A 14,106-nucleotide genomic window follows, 5' to 3' on the forward strand; every position below is an offset into this window, starting at 1 on the left:
TAATCGAGGCTAAGGATGGGAAAATAGCAAAACTTACCTACTTTGAAGCCATATTAGAAGGTTTTGCCCACTAATGTAAACTATCAAAGACATAAAACAGCCTTTTTCCTATTTTCAATTATTTAATTATATAAGAAAATTGATGGAGAAACCAATACTTTTAAAATGTTACCATGGAAACCGATACACATTTTTGAAATCAGTTTTCTGCGGTTTTTTAATAAGCCCAAATGGGAAACTGTCAAATTTTTACATCCATACAAATGTTTATGCAATATATATTTTATCATGAAAATTGACATCCGTTGCTATGGCAACAAGGCCAAATATTAAGAAAAACTGAGAAATTTAAGATTATTATACCCCCCGCAAACGAGGTTTGGGGGGGTATATAGGAATCACCTTGTCCGTCCGTCCGTCTGTCCGTCCGTCCGTCCGTCCGTCCGTCTGTCCGTCTGTCTGTTCGATTCGTGTCCGGTCCATATCTTTCTTATGGAGAAACATTAGAAGTTCTTACTTCACACAAAGATTGCTTATGACCTAAGGGTGTGTCATGACCTTGAACCAAGGTCATTCGGGCAAGGTCAAGGTCACTGGCAGAAAAAGTGCAAAATTCGTGTCCGGTCCATATCTTTCATATGGAGAAACAATGGAAGTTTTAACTTCACACAAAGATTGCTAATGACCTAAGGGTGTGTCATGACCTTAACCCAAGGTCATTCGAGCAAGGTCAAGGTCACTGACAGAAAAAATTGCAAAATTCGTGTCCGGTCCATATCTTTTTAATGGAGAAACATTGGAGGTTCTTACTTCACACAATGATTGCTTATGACCTAAGGGTGTGTCATGACCTTGACCCAAGGTCATTTGGGCAAGGCCAAGGTCACTTGCAGAAAAGTATAAAACTCGTGTCCAGTCCATATCTTTCTAATGGACAAATATTGGAACTTCTTAATTCACATCAAGAATGCTTATAACCTGAGAGTATGTCATGACCTTGACCAATGGATAATTGAGGAAGTTCAAGGTCATTGTTAAAAAAAAAAATCGGGCTCAGTATACCAATAATTCAAAATGTTTATATTAAGTGGCTGCTTGACATGTGGAATTTCGTTTGATTCGAGTCATGTTTGTTAACATAAGGATGCAAATGTCTTCATGCATTAACAGTTAACTTGAACTAAAATGGAATTTAAAGAATAGAAATTGGTTTGTGTACTCATATAAGCATTAACAGTTTTAAAAAATAGACCAGTTGTTATTTATAGAAAATGGACGATGAAATAGATTCTTTCAATATTTTCTATATTAGAAAAAATACATGAGTTATGATTTTTCTTAGCGGGGGGTATCAATTGTGAGCTTGCTCACAGTACCTCTAGTTTTGATATGCTTTTATTCCTGATTTTAGAACTTATTTGAAATTGTTTTAGTTGGAACTTGTAAAAATATATCAACATTTTCATTATACACCACAAAAACCTTTGTTATGCAACATAGAAGTGTTGTTGCTATGGAAAATTAAGTTGCGTAAAAAATCACACAGAAATTCTTACTTTTTGAAAAGTCCATAGCAACGGCAGTTATTTTAAGAAAATTTCAGAATTTTTTTGAAGTGTCATTAAAGTTAAGGACATACTTTATTTTTTCTCACCATTTGATTTTATATATTTATTCATTATATCTGAATAATATCCATTTAAAAATGCCTAAAAATATTATAATTTTCCTTATTCTAAAGCTTGTTACCATAGCAACGGAACATGTGTGTATAATACAATTTTAGAGAAATGCGGAACGTTATATTATAATGTGATAGTTTGCGAGAAACCTCTCAACTCCTTTGACATCTTTTGGCATGGGCCATTCCCGTACTGCCTCTAAATACTGATCTCCCCATCTCTACACCATCTTTGCTTACTGTGCGCCCCAAAAATTCTACTTTAGGGCAAAAAAGCTCACATTTGCGAGGTTTGAACTTTAACCCAAAACTGCGGAAACCCTCAAAAACTTGGCGCAAATTGTCTAAATGCTCTTGTTCAGTTTTGCCCAACACTAGCACATCATCTAAGAATGCAAGAACAACTTTCCAGTTAAGGCGGTGCAGCACTAAATTGATAGCTCTGGCAAATGTTGCAGGGGCATTACATAAACCAAATCCCATCTGCGATATTTCAAAATGTTCAAACTTCGTGATGAAGGCAGTTTTCTTCATATCATCTGGGTGTATCTTCATTTGCCAGTAAGCTGCATTAGCATCAAGCTTTGAAAACCATTTGTTTCTTGATAGGGTATTCATACATTCCTCTATTAGTGGCAAAGGAAAACTGTCTTTGATTGTGACCTTGTTCAGTGCACGATAGTCAACGCACCATCTCACGCTTCCGTCCTTTTTTCGAACAAGCACTGGAGCAGCGGCCCAGTCTGAAGTAGAGGACTGGATTACTCCTCTCCTTAAAAACTGCAGGTGTGCTGCGCATCCGCTGCTTTATGGGGTGCGCATCGCCAGTGTCAATACAATGCTCAATCTCTACAAAATTGCCCAAATCTAAATCACTGACTGCGAAAATATCTGCAAACTTAGTTACAAGACTGACTGCTTCCTGGCGGTCAGAGCGTTTTCCTTCAGATCTCTGATAAGCGAGCTGACATGCTCACAATCCTTTTGCCCTTCTGTTGACACCCGACGCACTAACGCCTTGCTGTTTTTGACTGCACAAGCTGCTGTCACTATACCAGCAACACTTCCTGTTTTAACAAAATGACCGCGGTCAGTCATATTTATGACACAGAACTTGCCCTTATTCCCAGAATTATTGTAAGTCCTGGAAGCAACAATACCCAATGGAAAGACATTGGCTGGTTCAATGATAAAATCTGACATCTCATTAGCCAAATCATATTCTATCACTTGAGCAGTATGCGATGGAATCCGCACCCGCCGAGATGATACAGCAATTAGCACCAACTTATCCACACCACTAGACATTTCAATCATGCCTGGTACCCCTTTGACTCTCAGAGCTCCTGTCTCACAGGAAATTTGTGCACCATGTGACTTAAGGAAATCGATTCCAAACAACATTTTATCCTGCGATGGACCAACATAAATTGGATGAACAAACCTATATCCACCAACTGTAATCTCAACTTTACCCAAAAATTTAGCACACATACCAGTCACCTCACCTGCAAGTCTTATATTTGACTCCTCAACAATGTGCGGCTTGGGTTGCATAGAGACAAACCTTTTGTGATACTACATGTATTGTAATATCTGCGGCTGTGTCAACTATAACATTCACCTCCATACCCGCAATTCCAACCAACACATGCCATGCCCCTGAACCTTCACCCCGATTACCAGACTGAACATTAGGTAAAACATGTGCAGCACTAACTGACGGATTTTCTGCAAATGTAACCCAACCCCTCATGGTCTGTGGTGAAACAGAAACATTTGGCTCATTGTGCTCTGTATTTTTGATAGTTGGGATTGGGGGACCTGCATAATTGTTATGTGATCGTTGCAGACAGTTTCGCTTCATGTGACCTGGCTGCTTACAACCATAACAAATTTTTGGCTTTCTATTCCCCTGACGATTCGAACTAGTAACATAGAGATGGCACTGGGCTGTGGTGTTGGCCTGCGTTTTGTTTATCTACAGCATCGCCAGACCTATCTACTAGATGCCCCCTTGACACATACTCAGGTGAACGATTTTCTACAGGTGATACTGACCTTTGGTACCTAACTTCATTTGGGACTGACCTTACAGCCCTTTGGTGATGAGCAATTGCACAACGACTAAACTGGAATGTCTTAACCCTCTTAATAGCCTCCTCTAGGGTATCTGGCGGTCAGTCAATTAATTGCTGATCCGCCTCACAATCTAAGTATCCTAAAGCAAATCTCATTATCAACTGTTCCTGAAAAATTTCAGGCAAGGTCCCACTCCCAAAAGTCCATTACTCTATCACCCCACTGGTCTATTGGCTCTTCAGGTTTCTGAGTAATTGAATTCAACTCTAACTGGGAAGCTGACCAAACCTCTCCTCCATGCGAAGTATTACCTCTTGAAAAGTTAGTGTAGTACCCCTGCGGCGCAAAATGTCAAAATACTTCAAAGCCACCCCCCCTAGTGTCAAACTAAGTGCAAACAAACAATATGCATCACACCAGCCATTATATTCTGCAATGGTTGAAAACTTTGAGTAGAATGGACCCCACTCTACATCCCCATTATACTTGACACCCTTTACCTCAGTGGGAATACTCCGACTTATTCCACTTCTACTACCTGGCGGTATAGGACTGGGTAACTGAGACCTATGAATGCTAGACAATATAGGACTAGGGGTCCTCCCTGACTGCCATACATTTGACATGACTGGCTGCCTACTCTCAGGTATACCTGTTTTTGGTTGTCCAGACGGAGTTCCCTGATAATTTGACATAAATGCCAAGTTTGTGTTGTACAGGACTGGGTCATTGGCATTTGCATAGGGGCTCCCCCAACTTGACCCCCAACCCCAGGGCTTTGACTGCTACTGACATTAGCTACACTACCCTGGGTTATGACTCCTGATGACATTTCCCTAGACTGGTTGGGTACTATACCTGTGAGTCTTGCGTTAATGCTTCTGTCACCAGGCATTGGCCATGGCATGAAGCTTACATCTGCCTTAGGGACTTCTGCAATGACACGGGGAAAGCTAGGAATTGCCTGCCCCCCTGCGGAAACAGAACTTACCGAGCTCAACACAACCCTTGGACCCCCAGAGAATGTAGCATTCCCCCCATCTGCTGAAGTTGTTTGTACAGCCTCTCCAGGAACCCAAGGACCCCCCTGGCTACTGGAAATTTGTGACTGACTTGGCCGGAAGCTGGCAGCATTACCTTGAATTTCCGGAGATTTACTTCCACTCGACAAACCTGACATTTGAAACATTTCCCTAATCTGTGAACTAACACCCCCGCGGGCATGTTAAGGCTTCCTGATGGATTTTACAGCGATATGTAGAAAGTCACTTGTCTGTACTTCATACGATATGACGTCATAATTAAGTTTGACGTCATTATCTGCATTCCTGTCGATAGTTCTCAGGGAATATGTATCTTAACGTTAAAAGTGAATTATATCAAACCAGTATAATACCGCATGTTTCCTTTACATAGATGCTGCCATTAATGCTAGACGTACAGAAGTTTTTCATATTGAAAACCAGTATCAAATAATCGGCAGTTTTAAAGCTTCGTTTTAAGTAAAAGACTATTTATATTTGGGGACTCCCTGCTACGTGTAAACAACTGAATGAAGAAATTTTAATGCATGTAAAACCAGCTTGGCGCAGGTGAAAGATCAACACAATTTTAGAATATTTTACGTAAAATTGGTAGAGAATATAAGTACTAATGTGGATCGTGCTTGGGAAACCTACGGATTTACCCCAAGATTTTCTAAATCGCTTTTGAATAGTAAAAATGTGCATTATTTTGTTGATTTTTTGGAAAGTTTCAGCAATATCTTCCATAAACGAAATATCTATTTCTTTCCCAAGCAAGAACTTAAAAGTATATATGACTTAACAAAAGATTTTTCTTAAAAATATGTATAATTTGATGTCGTTAATCACCTGCGCCGATGCAATTTATATAGATCATTTGCAATATTAGGAATCGCCCGTAACGTGCTTACAGAGTACATATGACGTCACAAAAATGCATCAAATATAAAGTTTAACATCGGTGGCAATAAATGTAACATAGATTTTAAGAAATACTTCCAGTCAAAGTATTTTTGCGATGATTAAAATAATATCGTTTTTCAGCCGTATTTTAGAATAGGGATGCCTTAACATTGCTGCGCCATACTTGTTCCGTCATACTGGACGTCTCGAGCGACCCAATACCTGTCCTGATAGAATCGACTTCACTCTTCAGACATTCGAAGTCTATATCCAAACCATCTACCATACCTTGTAAACTGCCTCTTCTCGAGATCATCCTCCGTTTACTTCTCCCCATGACTCTTGGATCCACCCGTCGTTTGATGTACCCTACCTGTAGATAAAAGCCCATCCCTGACGCTATTCCTGGTCATTTCCCTCAGACTGAATGTAGCGGCCATTCAGAATTTTCCGGGCCCCCCTACCAACACCTGCTGTTTGCATCTTCTGAGCCATTAATTCATTCAAAGTACACTAAATCAATAAATCATAAATAAAACAAACCAATATTTCAACAAATGAACACTTGGCGGCTTGCTGCAAGTACAAAACTATGACATACAAAATATATTTTTCAAAATGGCGCCTACCATGTTGTCTCAGCATGGCATTGAATTTTCAATCTTGCCCACTTACATCAAAATTGATCCTGCTCGCAGCGCTGTTTATCGTGTTTCCCACTGCTAAGATGGCGAGATAATCGGGGAAACCGATAGGAATGATCAACAACTTACCAGGTAGGCGTTAAATATCTTTATATATACTTCTTGAACAATTACATCGATCTCGAATGTTTGCAGTTGATTTATCTTTATATCTCTCTGCACATGGGCGAATTCATGCGGTGCCCGATGAATTCACCCCCACACTTATAATAGTAGGAAAAATCACCACATGCTCAAACACCTGTCTCAAATTGTCCAAGTGAGCTTCTGCTCAAGCCCCAAGCACTAAGACATCATCTAGAAATGCAAGTGTTATTGTCCAGTTCAGTCTGTGCAATATCAAATTTATTGTCCTAGCGAAGGTTGCAGGGGCCTTACGAAGACCGAACCCCATCCTGGTAAACACAAACAGGCCATGTTTGGTGATAAACTCAGTTTTCTTCTTGTCATCTGTGTGTATCTTGATCTGCCAGTATGCAGCATTGGCATCCAGCTTGGAGAACCAGCGGTTACCGCCTAGTGTGTCCATACACTCCTCGATAAGAGGCTATGCGTTTGTGTCCTTGACATTGACCTTATTCAATGCCCAGTAGTCGACACACCACCGAACACTCCTATCCTTCTTTCTGACCAGTACCGGTGCAGACGCCAAATCAGAGAATGATGGTTGATTAACGTTGGCTTTGAGCCTTTTTCTAAATGACCTTCCTCCTTCCCCTTGAAAACACCGTGCATACGGCGCATCCACTGTTTAATGGGTCGAGCATCTCCAGTTTCTATGCAATGCTCAATCTTGGTAAAATTCCCAAAATCTAGATAACTCACTGCAAACATATATCAGCATACTTCTTTACCAAGCCTACCGCTCTATCCCTCACCTCCGCTGGTGCATTTATTTGAAGATCTTCTAGGAGTTTTGATATATAGTCAAACAGTACCGATCAGACCCAACCTAACAGAAAGTAAACCCCAACTAAACCCTGGGTTTACTTTCCGGGTTTACTCTGGGTTTACTTCAGGTTTACTAGAGTGGACCCAGAGAGTAAACCCAGTCAGAAGTATACTCCTGAAAGCAGAAGCTAACTGTGTATTCGGAATATACAAAGGGTAGGAATAACAGGAAGTAGGATGGTAAGATAAAATACTAGTCTGCTTCACACTTCAGTGCATACAGATGACCTTAAAAGCAATTTCAAAGTAAACCCAAAGTAAACCCCATGTAAACCCAAAGTAAACCCTGAGTGGACCCAAATTTTCAAAAAGTAAACCCAGAGTAAACTCCAAGTAAACCCAGAAAGTAAACCCGGGGTTTAGTTGGGGTTTACTCTGGTGTTAGGTTGGGTCTGATCGGTACTGTAGTTGTCCTCTCCCCCAACTGCTGCATGACAGTCAACAGTGGAGGTAGCCTCCCTTACCTTTGTACCTTTTTGGTACCAAAAATGAGTGTGAGAGGCCTGCAACCTTGACTTCAGCAGGGATAATCTAACACTGCTTCTGCTGCCAGGAGGAATCAAACTTGGCAGCTGTGACCTACATGCAGTGGTCGACATCAGCTTCTGAGACATAGGCATTCCACCTCCACTAAAGATTGATGACTGTCCTCCAACAGATGCTGCAGCTTGACTCACAAATACACCATAATGATGACAGCCGGAATCCTGGCTGCCTTCTGCACTAGGTGCAGACCCGAAGGCTATAGGGACTAGCAAGGTGTCAATGCTGCTTACAATGGACCTTAGCAGTTTCGGTGACAGCACGACAGTCTCAATGCTGCTGACATTGAATGATGGAATTCCCAAGCCTCGGCACGTTGCTTTGAGATAAACTGTACTTCTGCCGGACCAAATAGAGTCTGAGCAAATAGTACTTGGTGGTACCTCTGTATATAAGCGATTACAGCTGAGGCTGTCCTTGAGGCATTTAAACCGACTGATGAGGAATGGAAACTATTTTGAGACACCGGTCAATCCCCAGGGAGACCAAGGTTCCGCACTGGCTCCCGACCACCGCTGGCTGATTACCAGTTACCCCGACTTCTGGCGGCTGAGTAACAACAGGCTGAGGCTTATCACACCCAACATGCCTGCTAACATTTGGGTAATAAATAATAAAAATAATAGTACCCATATTTCTGTCAATGGAGCTTAGCTGGAAGGTTACACTAGACTCAAGTGTGCTTATATCTTCCTGCAGAACCCCAACGTCCTGACCTTTTTTCTCCCGGATCAGGGCATAGAATTGCTCAAACCATGGTGCATCATTCGGCTGGTCCCTTAAAGCTCCCTGAGTCAGTGAAATCTCCTCCTCCCCACTCCAAGTGACATTATACCGGGCACTCTCCCAACATAGGTGTACCACAAACACCTATTATTAGTAAAACTAACTCTACCAGGCTGTGGATTCCCAGAACTGGCTCGTCCAAATTTGAATTTCATTCCTGGTCCCTCAGACCATTTTCTCCCAACTATATATACTCACAACTGACATGTAGCGCGTAATCCACCACACGATGGATCAAATTCACAGCAGCACACGCAAGAAAACAAGAAAAGCTAACCTTAAAAGTTATATTTTCGAACATATATATAATTTTAAAAAAATCCAAAATGCCGTCTCCATGTGCCTGTGAGGCAAAATATCCTCAGCTAGCAGCACCAATATAGCATATCTGCCTAACCGTTACTTTAGGTCGCTGGTGATGCCACAGAGAGAAGACACTATGGGTATGTAATATGATCTTTATTTGGTGATTACTAACACATAGAGAAAAGTAAACGAATGGTACAATACACAGAGCAATTAAGCACGTCTTGTCTCTTGGAAGACAGGCAAAGGGTAATTACATCATCGTCGTGTCAGCAAGTTCAGGCGGTAGCCAGGCAATTTCTACCCGCTATCGCCAGAACCACCACAATATATATCTTTTTAAGAACTGTTTTTAAAAAAAATCATGTTCATTTATTAGAAAATAACAAATATGCTCCCCCAGTAGTTGCTGTACTTCACATTTATTAAAACACGAGGCTACTTTTCTTTATACATGTATTTTCATGTATGTTTTTGTTATTGAATTAGAAAATCTTAAATGTTAATGTATTTTATAGTCTCTTTATACCAGTATCAAGTGGTTTTGAGATTGAAATATATGAATAAATCTGAGTCAAGTAGTTTATTGAGAAATCGCTTACACAAAATTTGGAAAAAAAGTGAGTTTTGTCCTGGTTTTATTCAATTGTATGTTAATCTGCTTCTGTTTAGAGGACAAAATGTTTACAAAATTTTTAAAACTGTAGCAATTTTATTGCTATTGTCTTAGAATCTTGAAGTAACCAGCAAGACTTTTTTAAATGTACAGTCAAAACTGCCGTAGCGGTCACTCCTATTAAGCAGTCACCTTTCGTATGCGGTCATTTTATTTCCTCCCGATGAAAAATCCTATATAATTGCCCTCAAAAGAGCGGTCACCTGTCTAACGTGGTCAGCGGTCATCGTATTTTGATCCGAAACTGTACAGTCCACATGCATTAGGCGGCCATTTTGGCCGGTCACATGATTTACACCTGGGGATTTTAAACATGGCTTCTGAATGTCGGGTAATAAATGTAAGCAATTATTATACGCTTGAGGCGAGAGAAACCAAATTAATCGATGTATTTATAATACATAATTGGCAGATCAGATACGAATGGGAATCAAGTGAATTGTTTAAACAAGTATAACAATATGTTTGTTTTATAAACATGAATGAAGTACAGGTGTCAAAAATGTCCGCGGCGATGCAAGAGAAAATTGCTTGATTTAGTAATATGATTTTGAGTTCAGATACGGTCGGTTAAAAACGTAATTGTTGATTTGTATGAAAAGTTTTGATTTCTATATATACGGTACACATGAAAATAGTATTAGTATCAATAATTTAAAGAAATATAAAAATTGCATGCACAATGCATTGTAATGTATTTCTACTTATTTGTAAATATAATAGATACTATAAAAACATCAAATCAATTACTTTATCTATCATTTTGATACATTATGCTAAATATCAAGTATATAATTAAAATAAAATTGAATAATTGTTCTAAAAAGGAATTTGATGTTGGCAAATTCACAAGTCTCTATTCAAAGGTTACCTCTGTTAAGAGGTCACTTTGGGTGCCTCCCGCAGGTGACTGCTTAATACAAGTTTGACTGTAATATGTATATGTCACCTGGTTCACAGGTGTGTGACTGTCAGTCAATATATCGGGTCTCAATAGCTCAGTGGTTAGAGCACTGGCACGGTACGCCAGAGGCCCTGGGTTCGAGTCCCGGTTGAGACTAGACTTTTCACCACCTGTGACATATATGTTAAGGAAATGTTGAATTTTGATTTTGGACTCGGTGGCTAGGAGAATTATTACTTTGGTGGAGTTGTTACACCAATTTCAATGGAACTATTTTTTAGATGCACATGATGCTACTTACTGGATGGTGCTAAGCCTGTTTGTCAACATGTGGAACCCATGTGTACTTGAGGGTAGGTATGTTTACTATCAATTATCTCTCTTAGAAGCCACATAAGGTATTATTTTTCTGATCTAAAATTTTTCTTGAAGCATTTAACTATAATTTCTCTTTCATGAATTATATGCTGATAGTATAGTTAATCAATTAACTTAATTAAAGCTATATAGTAACATAAAGTGAAATTAATTCCTTGTGTGAGACCTTAAAACATTTTTGTTTCAATATGATTGATGAAAAAAACATGTAACTTTTATTTAAACTGCATTTTTTACCTCACCGAGACGAAGTCGGGGGGAGCTTATGCTATACCCTCAGCGTCGGCATCCGGACCTGGTTAAAGCTTTTGTTGCAGGTCCTGTATCTAAGCTATTACTTGTCCTATATTCACCAAACGTGCATGGATGATGCATCTGGACCTACTTGTGGACTTGAAAGACTTGGATGCTGAATCTGGGTCCTAAATTTCAGATGCTGAAGGAGGTTAAGGTATTTGGAGCAGGTTAAAGTATTTGTTGCAGGTGCCCTTTGATAGCAATATCTAAGTTACTGCTGGTCAGTACTTCACCAAACTTGCATGGACGGTGTGTCTTATGATACTGATGCACCAGACAGGCTTGAATGCTGAATCTGAGCTATATGTTTCGGATGCTGGAGGTGGTTAAGGTTTTAAGTGCTGGTTAAAGTTTTTGTTGCAGGTGCCCTCTGATGATAATATCTTATTTACTACTCGTCCCTACTTCACCAAACTTGTATGGTTGTTGTGCCTTATGATACTGATGCACCTGACAGGCTTGAATGCTGAATCTGAGCCATAGGTTTCGGATGCTGGAGGAGGTTAAGGTTTTTGGAGCTGGTTTAAGTTTTTTGAGCAGGTGCCCTCTAATGATTATATCTTAGCTACTCCTGGTCCAAACTTCATCAAACATGTGTGGATGGTGTGTCTTATTATACTGATGCACCTGAACAGCTTGAATGCTGAATCTGAGCCATAGGTTTCGGATGCTGGAGGAGGTTAAGGTTTAAAGAACTGGTTAAAGTTTTTGAAACAGATGCCCTCTGATGATGATATCTTAGTTATTACTTGTCCTAACTTCACCAGATGGTGCGTTTATGATATTGATGCACCTGACAGGCTTGAATGCTGAGTCTGAGCCATAGGTTTCGGATGCTGGATAAGGTTAAGTTTTTTTAACAGGTCACATGTTACATAGATAATTGTACTATTTCAAACTTGCATAGTTGATTAAACTGTAATATAATTGAATCGCAAAGGTAGCTTCAGATGCAGAGCTTGATCTCCATTATCAAGGATGCTAAAAAATATATCTTAGTTAATACAGGTCCTAACTTCACCAAACTTGAATGGATGGTGTGTCTTATGATACAGATGCACAAGATAGGCATGGATGCTGAATCTGAGCCATAGGTTGCGGATGCTGGAGGTGGTTAAGGTTTTAATTGGTGGTGCCCTCTGATGATGATATCTTAGTTATTACTGATCCTAACTTCACTAAACTTGCATGGGTGATGCGTCTTATGATACTGATGCACCTGACAGGCTTGAATGCTGAATCTGAGCCATAGGTTATGGATGCTGTATGAGGTTTAGTTTTTTGAAAAAGGTCACATTTTTTATAGGTGATAGCTTGCAAAGTTGATTTAACTATATTATAAATGAAACGCAAAGGTTGCTTCAGATGCAGAGCCTGGTCTCCATTATCAAGGATGCTACAGAAATCTCCTTCCTCACATAAACCTGCTTGATAGATAGATGTGGTTGTTGTTAAATGATATAACATTATTCCTATGATAAAGTATTGTATGATATAAAACACTATTGTTTAATATGATACAATATAATATCATATGTTATATTGTAAAAAGTTATATGATACGATAAAATATTGTATCAATTTTTTTGATATTTTATTATATGATATTGTATCATGATATTGTTCTGTATAGTATTGTATCATATGATACAATATGTATAATATAATATTGTATTATATAATATTTTACTTTTAAATTATCACATGATTGTATAATTTGATATTATATAAATAGTGCCTGTTTGGGAGGGTAACAGTTGAAATTGACACCCCGAGAAAACCATTGTCAACCGACGCGAACTGAATGTCTAAATTTTTAAGAAAATTTTACTGCTTTTATATAGGAATAACGTGAATTCTACAGCGAACTGTACGGGCAACATTTTCGCGCATGTAACATTTTTTAATGTTGCCCGTTGCTTAGTGCGTTGCTAACGCTGAGGGTAATAGAACGGATTATGAACTGCGTCTTAGCCAATCAGATTTCAGTATTTAACATAAAAGTATAACAAGATACAATGTTGTATCAAATTATATTGTTTCATATGATACAATATCATATTATGTATCAAATATTATACAATATCATACAATACAATATCATACTATATTATACAATATAATACCATATGTTTCAATGTTATGATGTATTATGTAATATGATATTGTATCTTATAATCCAATATTGTATTTTATATAATGATGTTGTATTATGTGATCAAATACAATAAGGTTTAACACAATACAACGTCATTTCATACTTACAATATCATCTTTGTTTATTACAGTATTTTATTATATTATATTCATGCATTATAACGAATTTTATCATTGGTTATTTTGATATCACGTCTCGAGGTATAAAAATGCGGATTGACCTGTACATTCTAAAAATAAGCTTTAAAAACTCGGATTGACCTGTACTTTCTAAATATAGATAAGGGAAATTTTGCTCTAATGTTAAAATGAATTTGATTGGCTGGCGTGATTCACCCCAACCAATCAAAATTCTCTCCGCGTTAACAAACAACAAAGATGGAAGTTGCAGACGTTAAAGTGAAAGGTCGTTTTGCGAAAATTAATGACGCGGAAATGAAAGTTATAATGGAAAATGTTTATGCCAGGAACACTAATACAGGGTAACTGCAACAGCTGTTAAGCTTTTTCGGGAATATCTCGAGTCGAAAGGCGAGAGCCGAGACTTCGTAAATTTCGAGTGCGAAAAGCTAGCTAAATTTTACATGGAAGCTAGAACGAAGGATGGAGATATGTAAAAAAAGACTTCGAAAATAATATAACGAATGTAGCCCTTTCGCTCGGTCGATCCATAGATATATCGCATTCACAGAAAAGCATATCGACCTCGCACT

General features: G+C 38.8%; 1 protein-coding gene and 1 non-coding gene across 2 annotated transcripts in view; both read left to right on the forward strand.

Annotated features, from left to right (window-relative positions):
• LOC128169908 (uncharacterized) overlaps nt 1-14,106 on the forward strand; it is a 319,330-nt gene that overhangs the window by 134,297 nt on the left and 170,927 nt on the right. The gene's annotated exons all lie outside the window — the stretch shown is intronic.
• Trnat-ggu (transfer RNA threonine (anticodon GGU)) lies at nt 10,645-10,717 on the forward strand. The gene has a single exon. It is a non-coding gene; the product is annotated as a tRNA-Thr (tRNA).

The sequence above is a fragment of the Crassostrea angulata genome, unplaced genomic scaffold (assembly GCF_025612915.1).
Source record: "Crassostrea angulata isolate pt1a10 unplaced genomic scaffold, ASM2561291v2 HiC_scaffold_257, whole genome shotgun sequence".
Lineage (NCBI taxonomy): Eukaryota > Metazoa > Mollusca > Bivalvia > Ostreida > Ostreidae > Magallana > Magallana angulata.